General features: G+C 43.8%; 1 pseudogene; it reads left to right on the top strand.

Annotated features, from left to right (window-relative positions):
• The window catches only part of LOC125438328, a 50,673-nt pseudogene that overhangs the window by 7,479 nt on the left and 24,123 nt on the right, over nt 1-19,071 (top strand).

The raw sequence follows: 19,071 nt of genomic DNA, 5'->3' as shown, positions 1-19,071 counted from the left end.
CTGTTATGGTATGCTATCTGCTGTGACATGTTTTGTATGCATGTAAGTCTGTTTCTGCTTGCCAGTGCTTGAGCACTTATGTTTTGACTTCTTCTTTTGGAAATATGTTTTTCTGTAGCCTGCGTTATTTTTAAACTCTACATAGAAGTAACTTTCTTAAGCAACTCTGCTGCGTGTATTTTTTGCTCTGCTAGAAGCTGAGTGGCTTCAGCTTCAGTCCTTCCATCAAGTAGGTCACGCCCATCATGTTTGGAAAGCTAAAACATTCTAGCTGATCAAAGCTGTTGAAGATGTGAAATCAAGGCCCTTTCCGCACAGGCCATAAACAGCGCCCTGGGGATGGCAAAAACGCCGTCCCCAGGAAGCTGTTCGTACGGGAGGCACAGCCGCGCTGCCCTCGTGCCTCCCGAGCGGTGCGAAGCCGCCGTTTTCCGACCTCGCTTCCTGAGCGAGGTTTACGGAAAACAGCGGCTTCCAGCCACTGCCGTGCGAACGGCAGCAGCTCGAAGGCGCCATCCCTCCCCCTTGTGACTGGTTGACCTACCATCTCTGCGGCCGTCGGGCGCATTGCCGAGGCCTGGGGACACGCCCCCCTGCCCTGCGATACCGGAGCAGTAGCGCAGGGCAGGGGGGGTGTCCCCAGGCTTCGGCGATGCGCCCGATGGCCACAGAGACGGTAGGTCGACCGGGCGACGGTGCTCCGCAGCGCCATCTTCCTGGTAGTTTCTGGGACCATTTGCACAGGGTTGGGTCGGTGTCGTGTACACCGACCCAATCCCCATTGTGGCCGTGCGGAAACGTCCCAAGTTACAGTCCAGCCAGAACCTGAGTTATAGCTTAAGTCCATTGAGGTCAATAAGTTTAGAAGGGTAAAACTGCTTAGGGTTTAGTTTCACGCCATTCTCTATTAGTATGTGAATTCCACCAAAAAGTTGTTGATTGACTCCACTGTCTGGTCAGTGAGATGGGCTTTCGATCAGGAAATTACTGTTTTTCTCAGGTTTCCCAATCCAGTTCAGGAAAAAAAGTGGCATGTCCTAGCTGGTTGACCCAGGATCTCTACCAATATTGGAGAGACATGCTAGTCATTCTTCACAAACTAAATGTGTAGTTTGCTTAGGTTCTACCTTCAATATATAGCTAAATCAGTGTATATTTATGCAGTCATGCTGTTTTTAACCTCTGTTTTAAATTTCCTGAGTCTTTCTGCTTATCATGGTCCCATTCATCTACATCCATAGCTCGATAGCAACTGTAATATCAAATGTATGCATAGCCGGAATCACTGGAGTGTTGTGTGGTTTCCGGGCTGTGTGGCTGTGTTCCAGTAGCATTTTCTCCTGACGTTTCATCTGCATCTGTGGCTGGCATCTTCAGAGGATCCTCTGAAGTCCAGTCAGAACCTGAGTTACACCATTATAAGTCCACTGAGGTCAATAAGTTTAGAAGGGTAAGACTACTTAGGATTAAGTTTCATGCCATTCTCTTTAATATTAGTATGTGAATTCCACCAAAGGGTTGTTGGCTCCACAGTGAGATGCAGGCGAAAACGTCAGGAGATGCAGGCGAAATGTCAGGAGAAAATGCTACTGAAACACAGCCATACAGCCTGGAAACCCCACAACACTCCTGTAATATCAAATGTTAGTTCTTATGCAGAGATGACTTTTCCTTGCCAGCAGATCCTCTTGCAGCAGGAAGTGTTGTGCGGCTGTCTTAATTTTACTTCATGTTCTTCCTCTTCCCCAACCCCATTTTTGTCAGTGAAGCCATCAGAGCTGGACTTTGGGTAGAGGTCCAGAGGTCCAGATAGATGCTACCAATTCCGTGAACGTTGGTTGGTCATGAGAGGGATGAATCAGTGCTTGTCTCTCTTGGCCCTTTCTTACATGCCCAGAGTAATACCAATCGATTGCCACTTCAGGATCAGGAAGGAACTTTCCTCCAGGCCAAACTTGGCCCAGGGATACTAGCGGGTTTTTAACCTTTCTCTTGGCATACAGCATGGGTCAGTGGGGAAGTGGGAGGAGGTTGCTGTTAGTGTCCTGTGTTGTGCAGGGGGTTGGACTAGATGATCCCTGAGGCGCCTCCCAACTGTATGGTGGATTCCACACAGCACAAATATAACCCCTTTAGGATGTTATAAAAACTGTTTTGGGAACGAACTTTACACAGCTCTCTTCCCCAAAATGAGTTTAGCCCATTTTATTTCTCTCAACCCAAGATCTTCAAAAATTGCTAAACTAGTGATCTTTTCCCCTCAGCCCAGTTTGAAGACAATCTCTGCCTGTGATTTTGCTGTAAAGATGAATAAAGTTTGTTCAGTCTAGCAATCTGGTGCACGTGCTATTTTTCCTTTTTTTGTTGTTTAATATCCGCAAAGCTACAGCGACACAAATATGCACAAACTGCAGCATCTCTAATCATGTTGCCATAGTTGAAGGCTTTCACGGCCAGAATCACTTGGGTGCTGTGTGGTTTCCGGGCTGTATGGCCGTGTTCTAGCAGCATTCTCTCCTGACGTTTCGCCTGCATCTGTGGCTGGCATCTTCTGAAGATGCCAGCCACAGATGCAGGCGAAACGCCCGGAAACCACACAGCACATGTTGCCATAGTTTTACAAACATCCCCTCAAAACAAACAAAAAGGAAAAACGACACGTGCACGGCATCACCAAGATAAACAAACTTTATTCATGTACTGTTTACAATGAAACAGCAAATGGATGAATTGCAAGCAGAGAAAGCCTGCTTGCAAGGAGATTCCCCACAGAGAATCTGCTGCAGCTCACAAAATGACAGACATGACTGTGAAACTGACAAGAGGCCTGTGCAGCAGGTGGGGGGAAAAGACCCGTTTTGGTTGATAACGCTTGCGTCCTCCCACACTGTGGGAACACAAAATGTCAAAACAGATCTTTTTATAATGTCCTAAAGATGTTATATTTATGCAGTGTGGAATCCAAAGGCCCATGAAACTGGTAAACCCAGAGGCTACACCTACCTAACTGCACTGTTGATGTTGCCACGGGAACTCACGTGTTCTTTGAACTGACTGCAGTTACCCCATTTCAACAGCTGGATGAAACCTGCCCCCCAAAACAACCATCTCCTCTTCTACCCCAGTTGAAATTGTTCCCAGGGCCCTAGATCACGTCTTCTTCCCTTTTAACTAGTCTGGATACCCATCAGATTTGCTTGCTTCCTCTGCTCCTTCATTGATCCACAGCTTTATTTATAACTGGGGCCAGACATCTAGGTTGTGCACTTCTGCCGTTTGTAGACTACATGACTTTCTGTAGCAGCAGTTTGGAGCACAAGTAGGCATAGCTCTTTTAGACTGTTTGCTGCCCGGCAGCCTAGACTCCATTGGACTTCAGGGATTCATAGCTACCGTCTCTCTTTCCCGTGTTTTCTATTTTCTGGCCTCTTTCTTCCCTTCTAAAGAAGAAGAAGAAGAAGAGTTTGGATTTATATCCCCTCTTTCTCTCCTGCAGGAGACTCAAAGGGGCTGACAATCTCCTTGCCCTTCCCCCCTCACAACAAACACCCTGTGAGGTGGGTGGGGCTGAGAGAGCTCAGAAAAGCTGTGACTAGCCCAAGGTCACCCAGCTGGCGTGTGTGGGAGTGCACAGGCTAATCTGAATTCCCCAGACAAGCCTCCACAGCTCAGGCGGCAGAGCTGGGAATCAAACCCGGTTCCTCCAGATTAGATAACTGGCTTAAAGCTTGGTTGCTCAAAGTGATTGGCTGTGATATTCAGTATGGCACTTGTGTGCTAGACATTATTTTGACTGTTTGAGAGGTACTGTATTTGCACAATTACCACAGTATTTGTACAATTACAAATTTGTACAATTACCCTGAGTAAACGGAGTATTTGTACAATTACCCTGAGTAAACTCTTTGTTCTGGCTTCTGTAACACCTAGGGTTGCTAGCTCTGGGTTGGAAAATACCTGGAGATTTTGGGGGGGTGGAGCCTGAGGAAGGTGTGGTTTGGGGAGGGGAGGGACCTCAGTGGTACACAATGCCATACAGTAGAGGTGGGATCCAACCAGTTCTCACCACTTCTCTAGAAGTGGTTACTAATTTTTTTCTGAGTGCCGAGAAGGGGTAGCTAAAGCAACCTCCCTGCCCAACAGGGTCTGGAGGGGCGCGTGTGCGGCGGCCCCACTGTTTGAATCCCACCACCATCAGAACCTGTTATTAAAATGTTTGGATCCCACCCCGGCCGTCCAGCCCACCTTCCAAAGCAATCATTTTCTCCAGGCGAGCAAATCTCTGTAGCAGGGATGTTACCACAGAGTAACGTGTTTACTAATAGTTAGCTAATAAGCTTAAGCCGACAAGGACTTATTAAATAAATAATTTTTATTCCGGACCCTCAGAGGGTCTGCTTTAGAATCAGAGGAGTCGCGCTGAGTATACAAAAGTCTCCGTTCTTATAGGATAAAGACAGCTGATGCATCATAAATGTTGCAAAGCCAAACCCTGTCAATTCATGACGTTTCAGTATTCCCATCATTGTTAATCATGGCGATACATTGTTAAATAGCATTCTTAAGAATATAGTTTCTCACGTGGCTTGACTCCTCTTTCTTTGCTTTTAATCTCTGCTTTGGTCAGTTATTTTCCTCTACACACACACTTTCTCAGCTCATTGCTAAGTAAAAGTATCTCTTCTTTGGAATGTGGGAAGAGACAATAGGGGCTGTTTTAGAAAGCAAAGTGTCTTTGCTATTTCTCTGAGCTAATAATTTTAATAACTAAAATGTCTTCAAGAAAACTTGGCTTAAGTTACATATAAGTATAATTTCCTTTAGTTGAAATAATCATTTAAAATGTTTTATTTCTATTTTCTTCTATGTTCCTGGTCTTGTGCTTCTTTAGATATGTTTTAGTGGAAGACATTATTTTCATGAGCTTTGTCTTTTCACACAAGCATAAGATGTATCTTTCTGGAATGTAGGAACATTGGAATGCTTTTTCTCTTAACAAAGACATCTTCTTTTCATGATCTCTGTGAAATGACTTTTAAGCTGCATTTCTGCCAGAATCTTTTCCTCTCCATTATTTTCCTGAATAATGGGGAGAAGGGAAGAAATAACCTTCTGGTAAATCTAAAAATCATTTCCCTTTTCCTCTCTTTTTTCTCTCTCTTTTTTTTTTCTCTCTCTCTTTCTCTCTTTCTTTTCTCTCTCACTTTCTATTTCCTTCTTACTTTCACTCCTTTCCTTCTGTGCTTACAGGGAGCAGTGGTGGCGAACCTTTGGCACTCCAGATACAGGATACAGGTGGATTGCTACTCCCATCAGCCCCTCCCAGCATGGCCAATTGGCCATGCTGGGAGGGGCTGATGGGAATTGTAGTCCATAACATCTGGAGTGCCAAAGGTTCGCCACCACGGTGATAGTGGAAGATCTCCAGCCACCACCTGGAGGTTGGCAAATCTAGTTGTACTCATCCGCTGAGCCAAGTATGACGTCCTCCAAGCCTCTGTGGCTCAGTGTGACAGCATCTTCTGCTTGGAATGCAGAAGGTCCCAGGTTCAATTCCTGGCATCTCCAGTTAACAGGCAGTAGGGGATGTAAAAGGCCCTGGCCAGCTGCCGCTACCCTGTTTCCCCGAATATAAGACATCCCCCCAAAATAAGACTGTAGCAGAGGTTTTGCTGAAGTGTGAAATATAAGGCATCCCCCGAAAGTAAGACGTAGCAAAGTTTTTGTTTGGAAGCATGCCCGACGAACAGAACACAGAAAAATAAGACATCCCCTGAAAATAAGACATAGCGCATCTTTGGGAGCAAAATTTAATATAAGACACTGTCTTATATTCGGGGAAACACGGTACCAATAGTTCGATCCTGTCTACAGCTGCTTCTTATGTTCATATTTTCCTTGAGTCAGAGGAAGACTTCAGAGTTGTCTGAGCAAGCAGAATGGCAGGATACAAACTCCAGGAAACAGAAGATTGGCTTATTAAACGTTAGCTTATCGCCGCATCATTATTGTCAGTGAATATGGCATGCAAAGTCCACTGACTGATATCGGTTGTAACTGTTACAGCAGTTCTTCTGCAGTTTGTCCCGAGTTATCTTCTGAGATGGCACCCTTGAAGCTCTTGTGCCTGGCAGCGTGGCTTTCTCTTTCTTCTACTTTTGTGGTATGTTCATCTTCTGCGTGTTTTCTGAATTGATTTGAGGCTGAGATTTTCCTCTAATTAAGTGGATGTCCTATTGCTATTGTAGATCAGGAAGACTGAAGAAGACACCAATGAAGGTACACCAGTTAAAAGACTACGAGTATGATTTTTTTTTTAAAAAAGGGATATCTTTTTCTGAGATGTGAAGTGAACAAGCTGAAATAATTGTCTGCAAATAGGCAACTATGTCTTGATATTCACATCTTTGTCTATCCATTTAGCTGTATACACCTTAGATGAAGGAGAATCAAGGCATGGGATCCCGGAAATCAATGCGGGTGAGCAAATTTACTGTGGTGGAATAACATTTTTTTTCAGATATGTGGCCCATCGAAGGCTCTAGGTGGATAATAACTTTATTCTCTATAGTGCCTCTCAGAATGTCCTTGGGCCATTGTAGGCAAAGTGGAGTCTTCAGTATTTATTTATTTATTTATTTATTTATTTATTTATTTATTTATTTATTTATTTATTTATTTATTTATTGGATTTCTATACCGCCCAATCCCCAAAGGGCTCTGGGCAGTGTACAACATGGATTCCATATACAGTATATAAACAAAACCCCATTAAATTAAAATGTAAGTTTAAAAGTTTAAATATTTAAAACGCAGCAGTATTTCAGTAAAATGGCGTCAGCAATACCCCAGATTAAACCCTCCCAAAAAAGGGGGAACAAGACAGTAACAAAAGTGGGTCCCCTAGATGACAGGGGGACTCCGAAAACCGGAGGAATAGAGTAGAAGGGGCACCTAATCAGCGGCTAAGACCTCCAAAGCCCGTGGAACAGTCTGCCTTTACAGGCCCCAAGTGAACACCAAGATCCCGCAGGGCCCGGACAGCTGGAGGGAGAGTGTTCCACCAGGCAGGGACCAAGGCAGAAAAGGCCCTGGCCCAAGTGGAGGCCAGCTGCATCATTGTATAGGATAAGTGGCAGGAACAGCTGCCTCCTCTTCCAAAGACTTACAGTGCAATCCTAAGCAGAATTACTCCAAAGATTGCAAGTGCAATTCTAAACCAAGTTACTCTAATTTCAGCCCAGTAAACTTTGACTGGAGTAATTCTGCTTAGAAATGTACTGTTAATTGTTGTTAAGTCTTTGGAATAGTCTGGTTAGATATATCCAAGGGCCACTAAGTCATCTATCTTAGTGATTCACTAGTGATTCTGAAGAGGGACTACATTGTCCCTCAGAGGGTAACTTACCAGGGGTTTTCTGGGTGGAGGGGGCACGGTGTGGAAACAAATGGGGGAGCCCATTTTAAGGTGCCCCTGATTCCCACTTGCAGTGGTTTTGGATGGCCAGAGAAACAGAGCTGTTTTGTATTGCTTATGCTATAAATCATCTGTGACTTGATGGCAGAAAGAGAGAGAGATCTTAGAATATAAGAACATAAGAACAAGCCTGCTGGGTCAGACCAGAGTCCATTTAGTCCAGCACTCAACTACTCGCAGTGGCCCACCAGGTGCCTTTGGGAGCTCACAGGCAGGAGGTGAAAGCAATGGCCTTCTGCTGCTGCTGCTGCTCCTGAGCACCTGGTCTGCTAAGGCATTTGCAATCTCAGATCAAGGAGGATCAAGATTGGGAGCCATAGATCGACTTCTCCATAAATCTATCCAAGCCCCTTTTTAAAGCTATCCAGGTTAGCGGCTCTCACTACCTCCTGTGGCAACATATTCCAAACACCAATCACGTATTGCATGAAAAATGTTTCCTTTTATTAGTCCTAATTCTTCCCCCCCGCATTTTCAATGAACGCCCCCTGGTTTTAGTATTGTGAGAAAGAGAGAAAAAATTCTCTCCTATCTTGAGGATAACACCCGAGATCCAAGATATCTCTTCCAGTCCCTTAAAATGCTTCAGAGCTATTTAGATGTAAAGGAGCTAGGACGGTCATTAGACACAAGGGTGTCATTGAATGTTTACCCAAGATCTCTGTACCATAAACACATATCATAAATATGCTGTATCTCAAGGGGCAGTCGGTGATCATGTTGTGCTCTTGGGGGTGGGGAGATTAAAGGTTAAGAACCACTGACTTGCACAAACTTTCCAGCAAGGTCTTCTTCCTTAAGGTCTTCAACAGCTCTAGGATTTGGGCAGCTCAATCCAGACTTGGGGGCAGGAGGAACTCTCACAGGGAGTGGCAGAAGGCCTTGCAGATGCATTTGCCCCCTGGGTTGCACAAGGGGCACCCCTGCTAGCAGAGGGGGCAGAGCTGCCCAGCCACCCCTCAGCTTGGTGGCGAAACCCAGAAGTCTGTGCTGTGCTGTTGTGGAGCAATGCCAGCATCTACTTGGATGCTGGGACGGGGCCAGGCCAAGGTGTTCCCAGGGGTGGAGCCAAAATTAGTCAGCCTCCACCAGCACTCCAGTCCAGGGTTGACAGGCCCTGAGCCTTGCAGACTAACAGTGCACAGAAGTGCGGCATAAGGCTGTGTGGCCTATGGGGCAATGTGGGCAGCGAGAGGGGTTTTTGTTTTCTTTCCCTTCTGTGCCACCTTTGTGGAGGCGGCATGGCACTGCCTTTTCCAAATAGCCTCTGGCTGCCTCTGCGCGCCACCCACCACCCCCAATTTGGATTGTAGTGTTAGCTTATCATCTCAGATGTCAAAAACTGATTAGTTCCTCGGACTAAGTCTCTTATTTACCAGGTGGCCAATTTCCAGGTAGGGGGTGGACTTTTTCTGGAGTTAGAACTGCTGACCTGACTACACAGATCCATTCCTCTGGATAAAACCCACGTCTTGTATAGTTTGGCACTTAAATTGAAAAACCCTCGATCACATCCCATTCAGCTGTTGTTGTTGTTTTTTACTCAGATGTCCCAACTCAGATGAGCCCTGTTAGGATAGGGCATGATATACATTTGACATTTTTTTTAAAAAAAACCCTCAAAGCATCTAAAGGAAATATGAACTGATCCCTTGAAAACAATGCCCTTGACCATTTTAAAATGATCTCTTTTCAGCTTCCCAAAGGACGTTTTTTGAAGGTGACATTATCTTGCCGGTAGGTTTGGTTTCTCTAATTCTTGGAGAAGATTTTAGAGAAAGAAGAACTGTTTAAAGGTGTCATATCTTTCATTTTCTTGACAGTCAGAGAAAAATGCACTGAGGAACACCTCCTACAGGTGGGAACTTCCAATTCCTTATATAATGGGTAGCACCTTAGGTAAGAAGATCCTTTGTTTCTTGGCATTCCTGTTGGTATATTTTCCCTACAGACAACCCTTCCCTTTTCTGGTCCAAAGTGGATTGGATTCCACAGACCGCTTCTATTGGAACAGATCTGTGTGATCCATTTCCCACTGATGCGGGGGCAGCTCCCATGCCCCTGCTGTCATTGCCCACCGCTGTGTGACTTCTGTTATGACCTGGAAATGAAGTCATCACATCATATTATGGTCTAATATTTGCCCACATCTCTGTGGTTAAACCATAGAGTTTTGGGTAAATGCTAGGGCATCATCTCCAGGATCACATTTGTGGATCACTTCTGGATCACACTGCAAGCAATGTCATTGCATCTGGTCTGCCAATTACCTCTCCCATCGGTAAGTTCTCCTTCCCTACCTTCTGCCAACATAGATCCAACCCATAATCCACTAGATTTATAATTGCAACCTGCCCATTTAAAATGGAAAACACTCTGAACAGGAAAAAAAATTTTTTAGTACATAGCTTCCCCCCCCCCCCCGCCCCCAAATCTATATATTTTAGCAACCAGGTTTTTAAAAGATCATCCTGTGGATGGTTAAAGAGTGTTTCTGTGTGTGTGTGTGTGTGTGTGTGTGTGTGTGTGTGTGTGTGTGTGTGTGTGTGTGTGTGTGTGTGTGTGTGTGTGTGTGTGAGTTTTGTAGGTGTCATTACAAGTAATGTCCAAAGTTCTAATGTCAAGATAGAAAATATACTTGGTTAAAGCTACTCTGATCATAGTTTTTCAACAAGGGATGAGATTAGGTATGGCAATAAAGTTTATGATATGTGGCAAAAGATATCTTACAGTGACAATCTAAATCAAACTGCCTCATAAGATTGCTAGTGGCAGAGTCCTTTGAGTAAGAGCTCTCTTTTCTTTTGCATTTTCCCTCACTCCAAATAATTATTTCAGCATATCATAGTAATAAACACAAGAAAGGATGAAATGTTCATCACCTTGTAGTTTTCAGGGAGGCAAGTCTGGGCTATAGGTTGTCCATTGATCTTGAATTATGGCCAGCAGTGGATGCCCAACCACTAATGGCATATTGCATGGTTACACTGTGAGTGACCACCTCATGATAACCAACCAGCTTCATGGCTGAGTTGGGACTTAAATACAGATGTCCCTAGTCCAAGTCTAAGCCACTCAAAATACACCCCTGTGCTGAGCATTTCTTTCCCATAATGCACTCATCATGTAAGAGGTTGTCGTCACGCCACAACTTTCTCTGACCTGCTCCACATATTGCCTGAAACAGATGCCTCTGAGACACATGACAGTAGGCCATGTTGATCATTGCAGGGAAGGAGGGCAGATTACGCATGAGGTGTTTGCTGCGTGGTGGAGGTGAATGTCTGCCATGGCAAGATTTCTTGTATGGACATATTTTCTCTAGCCCCGCTTTCATGTTCCACTCTCTCCGTGGCAAGCAAATCCACTTACAGCATGATTTTAATTTTGTTTTGCTAACATAGTGGGACAGATTTGCCAGTGGGCACAGCTTCACCTCAGACCTCTTCCCACCACCTGAAGCCAGACTGCCTGATCTTACCACCACCACCACCACCCCACACACACCCTCATGATGCTTGGCATGCTTCCCCTTCACCCTCCTCCCTGTTGCCAACTACGTCCTGCTTCTTGTCCTGTTGAATCATTTCCATTTCCTGTGGTCTTCCTGCTCCTGCATATTATTAGATCTTTAGATTTAAAAAAAATATAGATGTATCAATAAATCAATACTAATACTAAAAAAGTCAAAATAAAAGTCGATCAGTCCAAACACACGATTTGCCTCTGCAATGTCATCCACAAACTGGGATGTCTCCGGTCTCATAGTTTTATTCACAAGTAAGCAGTGATTCCAGACTACACCAGAAAAAAAGTCTGGTATTGGCACTTGGTTTTACAGCACTTCGAGAGGCAGGTGATTGTGAACCTGAGGAGGCAGTTCACATTGTTCTTCTGTAGTGTTGCAGTTTGCACACCACCATTACTTTCTCCTCACTTCCTGCCATAAAAGACAACCAGTGTGCTGGCAAAGTGTACAGATGCTCTATTAGAGACTTTTTGATGATAATAGCATGTGCATACCGGGGTTTCAGATATTTCGTTCAGACAGGATTGCAGAATTATCAGGGAAGAAAAAAGGAGGAGGATTATGTATATACATCAACAAAAGCTGGTGTCAAGACATAACAATAATTCAAAAATTCTGTGATGAAAACTTGGAGTCCCTACTTATTAATTGCAAACCCTTTTATTCCCCTCGAGAAATAAATTCAGTTCTGTTTTTTTTGGTTTATGTTCATCCACAAGCGTCTGTAAAAAAGGCATTAAGAACTCTAGCCGATCAGATTATGGAGGCTGAAGCCAAATACCCTGATTCACTGGTTATTATTTTGGGAGATTTAAACAAAGCAAACTTAAGGGAAGACCTACCAAAATACTTTCAGCATGTCACCTGTCCCACCAGAGGCAAGAATATCTTGGACCACTGCTATACAACACTGAAAGATGCTTATCGGTCTTTACCACGAGCAGCTGTAGGTCATTCTGATCATTGCATGATTCACCTTGTACCTGCTTACAAACAAAGATTTAAAGCCACAAAACCAATAACTAAATCAGTGAGAACTTGGACTGAAGAGGCAGAGTTAAAGCTGCAGGCTTGCCTTGACTGTACAGACTGGAATATTTTTAAAGACATCTCTGCAGATTTGGATGAACTCACAGATACTGTAACGTCATATGTCAGCTTCTGTGAAGATCTTTGTATACCAACCAGGAACTTATGATATATAGTAACAACAAACCTTGGTTCACAGCTAAACTTAAGCAGTTACGCCGTTCCAAAGAAGAGGCCTACAGAAAAGGTGATAGAATGCTGTACAATCAGGCCAGAAATGTATTATCAAAGGAGATCAGAGCAGCAAAAAAGAAACTACTCTGAAAAAAGTTAAAAATCAGCTTTCACCAAATCCAAACAGCAAACATGTGGAAAACTCTCAAAAATATCACCGGGTTACAGCAAACCCTCCTTCCCAAGCTGAAGGAAATCCAGCAATTGGCAGACGACCTTGAATGTGTTCTACTGTAGGTTTGAAAACAGCTATCTGCAGTCACCTTTCTCCACATCCTCTATTTCAGATGCACTAACAATAGCCAAACTTCCTACAACTGAAACATTTCATTGGGTTTACAACCCCTGGTGATCTCAGAAAAGGAAGTGCAAGATCTATTTCACAGACAGAAGCCTGGAAAAGCACCAGGCCCAGACAAGATAACACCTTCTTGTTTAAAAGTCTGTGCTGTCCAATTGGCCCCCATCTTCACCCAAATCTTCAACAAATCACTAGAGATGTGCTATGTTCCTTCCTGCTTCAGACACTCCATTATCGTCCCCCCAGTCAAGAAGCCTTCCATCAAGGAACTGAACTACTACAGACCAGTTGCTCTAACATCTGTAGTTATGAAAACTTTTGAAAGGCTAGTGATGTACCATTTGAAACCATCATGGACCCACTGTTGGACCCTTGCAATTTGCATACCGAAAGCAAATAGATCGGGACAGGATGATGCTGTTAATATGGCTTTGCACTATATTCTACAGCATCTTGAATCGCCAGAGACCTATGAGGGTCCTCTTTGTTGACGAAACTAAATCAGCTAGCAGTACCTGAGCATATTTTGTAAGTGGATCATAAGCTTCCTAACAGACAGAAAACAGCAGGTGAAGCTAGGAAAAATTACATCAGACACCTGTGTAAATGAGCAACAGGGCCCCCCTAAGGCTGTGTGTGTACTTTTCACCACTTCTCTTCTCTCTGTATACCAATGACTGCATCTCAAACGCATCCATCTGTTAAAATACTGAAATTTGCAGATGATACAACAGTGATTGGTCTCATTCGAGACAACGATGAAACCGCATACAGACGGGAGGTTGAACAACTAGCCTCGTGGTGCCACTGGAACAATCTAGAACTGAACACACTTAAAACCTAGAAATGGTGGTAGATTTCAGGAGAAACCCTCCCATCCTACCTCCTCTCACCACACTAGACAACACAGTATCAACAGTAGAGACCTTTAAATTTCTATGCTCCATCATATCTCATGACCTAAAATGGTCACCTAACATCAAAATGTCATCAAAAGCACAACAAAGAATGTTCTTTCTGCGCCAACTCAGGAAGCTCAAACTGCCTAAGGAGCTGTTGATACAGTTCTACAGAGGAATCATTGAGTCTGTCATCTGCACCTCTATAACTGTGTGGTTTGGTTCTGCAACCCAACAAGATCGACACAGACTTCAGAGAATAATCAGAACTGCAGAAAAAACAATTGCTGCTAACCTGCCTTCCATTGAGGACCTGTATACTGCACGGGTCAAAAAAGGGCTGTGAAAATATTTACTGACCCTCGTGATCCTGACATATAAACTGTTCCAACTCTTACCCTCTAAACGTCGCTACAGAGCACTGCACACCAAGACAACTAGACATAAGAACAGTTTTTTCCCCGAATGCCATCACTCTGCTAAACAAATAATTCCCTTGATAATGTCAAACTATTTATTATATATTTATTATATAATTACTGCACTACTTTTTTCATCATTCCTATTACCCATCTCCTCCCACTTATGACTGTATGACTATAGCCTGTGCTGACATTTCATTTCATTTATTTTATGATTTTACATTTTATGTTTTTATTACTATTGATTGTTTCCTGATTGCTTACTAGACCTATATGACAATCATTAAGTGTTGTACTTTATGATTCTGACAAATGTATTTTTCTTTTATGTACACTGAGAGCATATGCACCGGAGACAAATTCCTTGTGTGTCCAATCACACTTGGCCAATAAAGATTCTATTCTATTCTATTCTTTTCTTAAATAGATATAAATATCTTAAATGCATCTATCAGTAGATTGACAGATTGATATATCAATCAATTGATAAGATTAAAGATAAAACTTAACTATTATATTAAAAATTAAAGCACGTGTATGCAATAGAGAACTCACAAAACATCGCCCCGCCTGGACTTCAGCAAAAACCCAGCAGGTGGGTAATGTCTGCCTGGCTGCAAACAGGGTGGGTAATAATGACGAACATGCCCTGAAACAAAGGCCCATGTAGACCAGTGTGGGGTCAGTAAAAATGCCATTATGGGGGGAGGGGGTAGATTACACAGCTACTTCTGCGCAGCAGCAGCGTTTTCCACCCACAACAGCGTTTTTTGGATAATGCCAGCTTTTATTTGGTGCTGAGCGAACAGCACCAGGTGGAAGGTGGGGTTTTCCCCACACCGGCACAGATCCCTCTTACCTTGTCCCCCAGCCACATCACTCTGGAATGGCCAGGGGACATGCCTCCTGGCCTCCACCCTGGTACCCTGGCCTCTCCAGTGTGACGGCGGCTGGGAGACAAGGTAAGTGGGTCACTGGGGCACTGAGGCCATTCACAGGGCACCATGCGAACAGCCCGTGTGTGTGTGTGTGTGTGCACCGGTGTCAATTAGGACAGTGCACCTCCACTCGTGAAGCAGTGCAGAAACGGCAAAAGATTCCCTGGCCAATTCTCTTTGAAGTTGCGGGAACTTTGCTGTGCATAATCAAACGAGGAGAGGATAATTCTCCATGGAGAGGCCATCTTGTATAACATTCATTCCCCTTCATGTGCTCACTCCTTTACATCAGAACAGTCTGCAGTTGAGGCTACAGAAGATGTAGACTTCCGGCTTCATTTCTTTATGATAGTCCTGCAGTCATATTTTGTTACAGAAATAGTGCAAAATTTGTGAATTGTCAATGAAAATCCACACTCTTGGAACCAGCATAGAAAATTTCCCTACATCTGGATTGCAGCATTTCCAAAAATAATTACAATGCCAAACTCTTATCCAGAGTGATTTCTTGTGTATGTGTTGAATTACTTACTTGAGCAAATTAGCGCTCTTGACAATGAAGTTAGGTTTGTTTATTTTTGCATTCTCTGGGCAGTCATTTTAAGCCTGATTCAACCTTAGACTTTGCTCCTGTATTTATCCTTTCTTTCAGATTTGAATACTAAAGGTGTCATCCTGCAAGCATTTGAAATGTTCCGACTGAAGTCCTGCATAGACTTTAAGCCTTATGAAGGAGAAAAATCATATCTGCAGTTTGAAAAGCTGGATGGGTAAATTGACCAAAAAGGACTCTTTCATACCGACTCTCTAAACCCACTTTGGCTACCGACTCTCTAAACCCACTTTGGCTGGCTTAGTTCTGGGCAGCAAAGGCATCAGAAGGGAAAAGAGGCTGCTTCCCCACCCAACCATTTCTCTTTCTGGTCTGGTTGGCATCCAACACTGTGTGTGTTGCTGAAGGGATTCTCCCTGTTTCAATTTGTTAAAGGTTGCCCCAGGACATTTGTTCTGCAAGCTCTGATCATGAGCAGAGGCTTAGCTGGGCCAGAGTGCGCCCGGTGCGCACTCTGGCTTTTTTTTCACACACACTGGTGCCCCCCAGTGCCCCTCATTAATGCACCCCACCACTCACCATCATTCTGAGCTACTAGTCTTAGGAAACCGAGCAGGCTGGAGGCCTGTTCTGGTGGGAACTACAATTCCCAGGGTCTCCTGGGAAATGTAGTTCCCACACAGGAAGGCCTGTTCTCTAGCCTGCTCGGTTTCCTAAAGTAAGTGTGGGGTGCCACTGCAGGGGGGGCGTTGTGGGGGGGGATCACGCTGCAGAACAGGCCTGCCTGTGTGGGAACTACATTTCCCAGGAGACCCTGGGAAATGTAGTTCCCACCAGAACAGGAAGGCCTGTTCTCCAGCCTGTGAGGTTTCCTAAAGTAAGTGTGGGGGCGGGGCCCCCAAAGGGGGGCATGGGGGAAGGGGGAGGGGCCGGGGGAATTTTGTGCCCCCCACGTGACCCAAATCTGTGCGCCCGGTGTGTGGCGCACCCCCCATCCCCTGGGAGCTTCGCCACTGATCCTGAGTGTATTTTTAGCCCAAAAGTAGATAGTTGTACTCAGCTCATCCTGCCAATTCTGGCAATATATACTTTCCCTTTTCAACAATTTCAGTGAATTATCTTTGTAACTACGCAGATGGGTTTACCACTCATTAGAAAATATTGGGTAGACCTGACTTAGCTCTTTCCTACTGCACAGAAAAGCTAAGTTGGTCCACGGAGGGCAGATTTACCGAGTGTTTTTCAGTGGGAGTAGAGGGGTCTTCTGAGTGGCTGAGATTCTCGTATTTGCGTCTGCCTGGCTACAGAGATAGCTCATCAAAAGAAGAAAAATAAGATGCCTACTGAGGTCTGCCCTCTGCACAGTCAGGCAGGAGATGTCTTGCAGGCAGCTTAGGTGAAAAAGGTGCACTTTCAAGCATTCTCAACAAAAGACTCCTTGGTCAGAAATAAGGCATCCTGAACATGTATTGGGAATTCCTGTGCAGAATTCCTTCCCAAGACGCCTTTTTAAAGGTCCTCAGGATATCTCATTTCTGTTGTGTGGAACGGTCCTTTGACTCTTGAAAGCTCAGAGCCCCACAAATCTTGTTGGCCTCAGAGTTGCTACGGGACCCAAATCTTTTTTCAGTGATATTGCTACTTGCAACTATGCTGCTGGTGATTTCTTTAAAATGGCTTATAATGAGCTGGGAAGTTAAATGAATATGAAGCAAGCCTTTATTGGCATAGACAGCAGTACAACAATAATAAAAACAGATTAAAAAGCATATACAATATACAATACAGGATATACATGTTAGGACGAAGGAAATCTACTGGCATTTAGTAATTTCCAGGAGAAAGTCTGCCACTATCATACAGAGAGAAGGATCAGGGTTGTCCAACAAGTAGTGTAATCTAAATAAATCGGGGAGATCGAGTAAATGTAAAGGAGTGAGATTCACATACTTGGATCTGATTTCCTTGAATCTGAGACAGTGAAGTAATTGGTGGGCCAGAGATTCAACTGAGCCATCGTTACATGGGCACAATCTTTTAGCCTTTTCTTGCTTATTAAATCTGCCATGTAACAAGGCAGAAGGCATAACATTAAACCTGGCGAGCATTATGGCTCTCCTTTGAACAGGGTTTATTAAGCAGTACAGGTAGTGTGCCAAGTGGCCCTGTTCAAATGGGAGAGAAAAATACAGGGGGGAGCACGTTTTCTTGGAGGAAGTTAAATTAATTTCCCACTGAATATCATTTGTTCCATGCATTCTTTCCTAATCCAATTACTTGCAAAAGGTGATATTTCCTTTTCAACACATGCTAGTTAATCATCACACAAATTAATCAATTCATGGCACAGTTTTTATTTAGTCTGGAGCAGTTCTGTTATCTGTTAAGTGGTTTTTCCTGGCACCTAATATTTCTCAATAGGGTTGATAAACTCAGTGATGAAAAGGAGCACCTTCCTGAATTTGCTCTACTTCTTCCCCACTCACTCAGGCCTTGGATAAGTGGTTAGCGCATTGAACACAAGGCCATTTTGGACTACTTCTCTCTAAAGGGATGAGCCTGGGCAGGAACTCTGCCAGAGTGCAGGTGACTGGTCGTATGACCAAGTGGGCCTCCATGCAAAATAAAAAAATTCCATCCACACAGAAAACTAGAGGTTAAGGCCAAGATGTCTAGTTTAGTCCCACTATCTTATAACTAAGTTTCATAAGTGCAGGAAACTTCTTGTTTTCTGAGAAGGAACATTCTTGTGACTCCTCATCTGAGTCCAGTTTTCCCACAAATTAAAAGCAGGCCTTCAAGAGAAAAAAACCCCCCAAGGTAGTTTAATAACAAATGTTGTTGCTGTTACACTGGCTCTCTCTATGCCCCTTTTGACCTCTTATTTGGTAACTGCAAGACCAAGCAGCATTCCTTAAAGGACTACATTTTGCCTCAAGGCCCTGAGCTGCTATCCTTTAGACTAGAACCATGGCCCTAAGCCAGTAGGCAGAGGCTTCCCCTCACTGCTGTGCTGCTTAGTGGATACCAGAATTACATCTGAAAGAAAAACTTCTAGAAGTCTTCCTGGGATGTTCTGAATGAATGGTTTGCACTGGTTTCACTTGTGAATGAATAGCCTTTCTGCAATACTTATGTTTTGGTACCTGTATACCACCAAAGACAATTTTGGTACCTGTATACCACCAAAGTCACTATTAGGAAACACATGAAGGTGACTTATTTTAGTCTGGCTATGTGGGGTGGGAGAGCAGGCATGAGCACCCTGGCTCCAACACATGTCTCCAGTGAGTGGTCATGAAGAAAACTTGTACCAACAGGCTACAATAATGGCTTCAAAAAATTAGTTCTCCCACTGGAGTAGCAATTTACTTTTAAGTAACCAAAATAATTTTATAATTTTACAAACACTAACCAAATGTTTTGGAAAAATTGTTTACATTCTCCCATTGGAGAACAAACCAATTGCAGAGCGGCTGTCCCTCCCCTGGGATTGTAAATCCATTATTGCATATTTCTCTTGAAAAAACCTGACCTGCCTTTTAAACAGTCAGTGGAAGTTTTAATCCAGGCCAGTTGGTTAATTATCTAGAATCTGGCTAGCTGTTATACCGGTATTTATATTGAGATTACATTGCCGTGCCGTTCTAACTTATGTTTATATATATTACTCCAATGGGAGAATGTAA

This window comes from Sphaerodactylus townsendi, linkage group LG01, assembly GCF_021028975.2.
Source record: "Sphaerodactylus townsendi isolate TG3544 linkage group LG01, MPM_Stown_v2.3, whole genome shotgun sequence".
Lineage (NCBI taxonomy): Eukaryota > Metazoa > Chordata > Lepidosauria > Squamata > Sphaerodactylidae > Sphaerodactylus > Sphaerodactylus townsendi.
The sequence above is the reverse complement of the archived record's forward strand: the minus strand, read 5'-3'. Positions and strand labels throughout refer to the sequence as shown.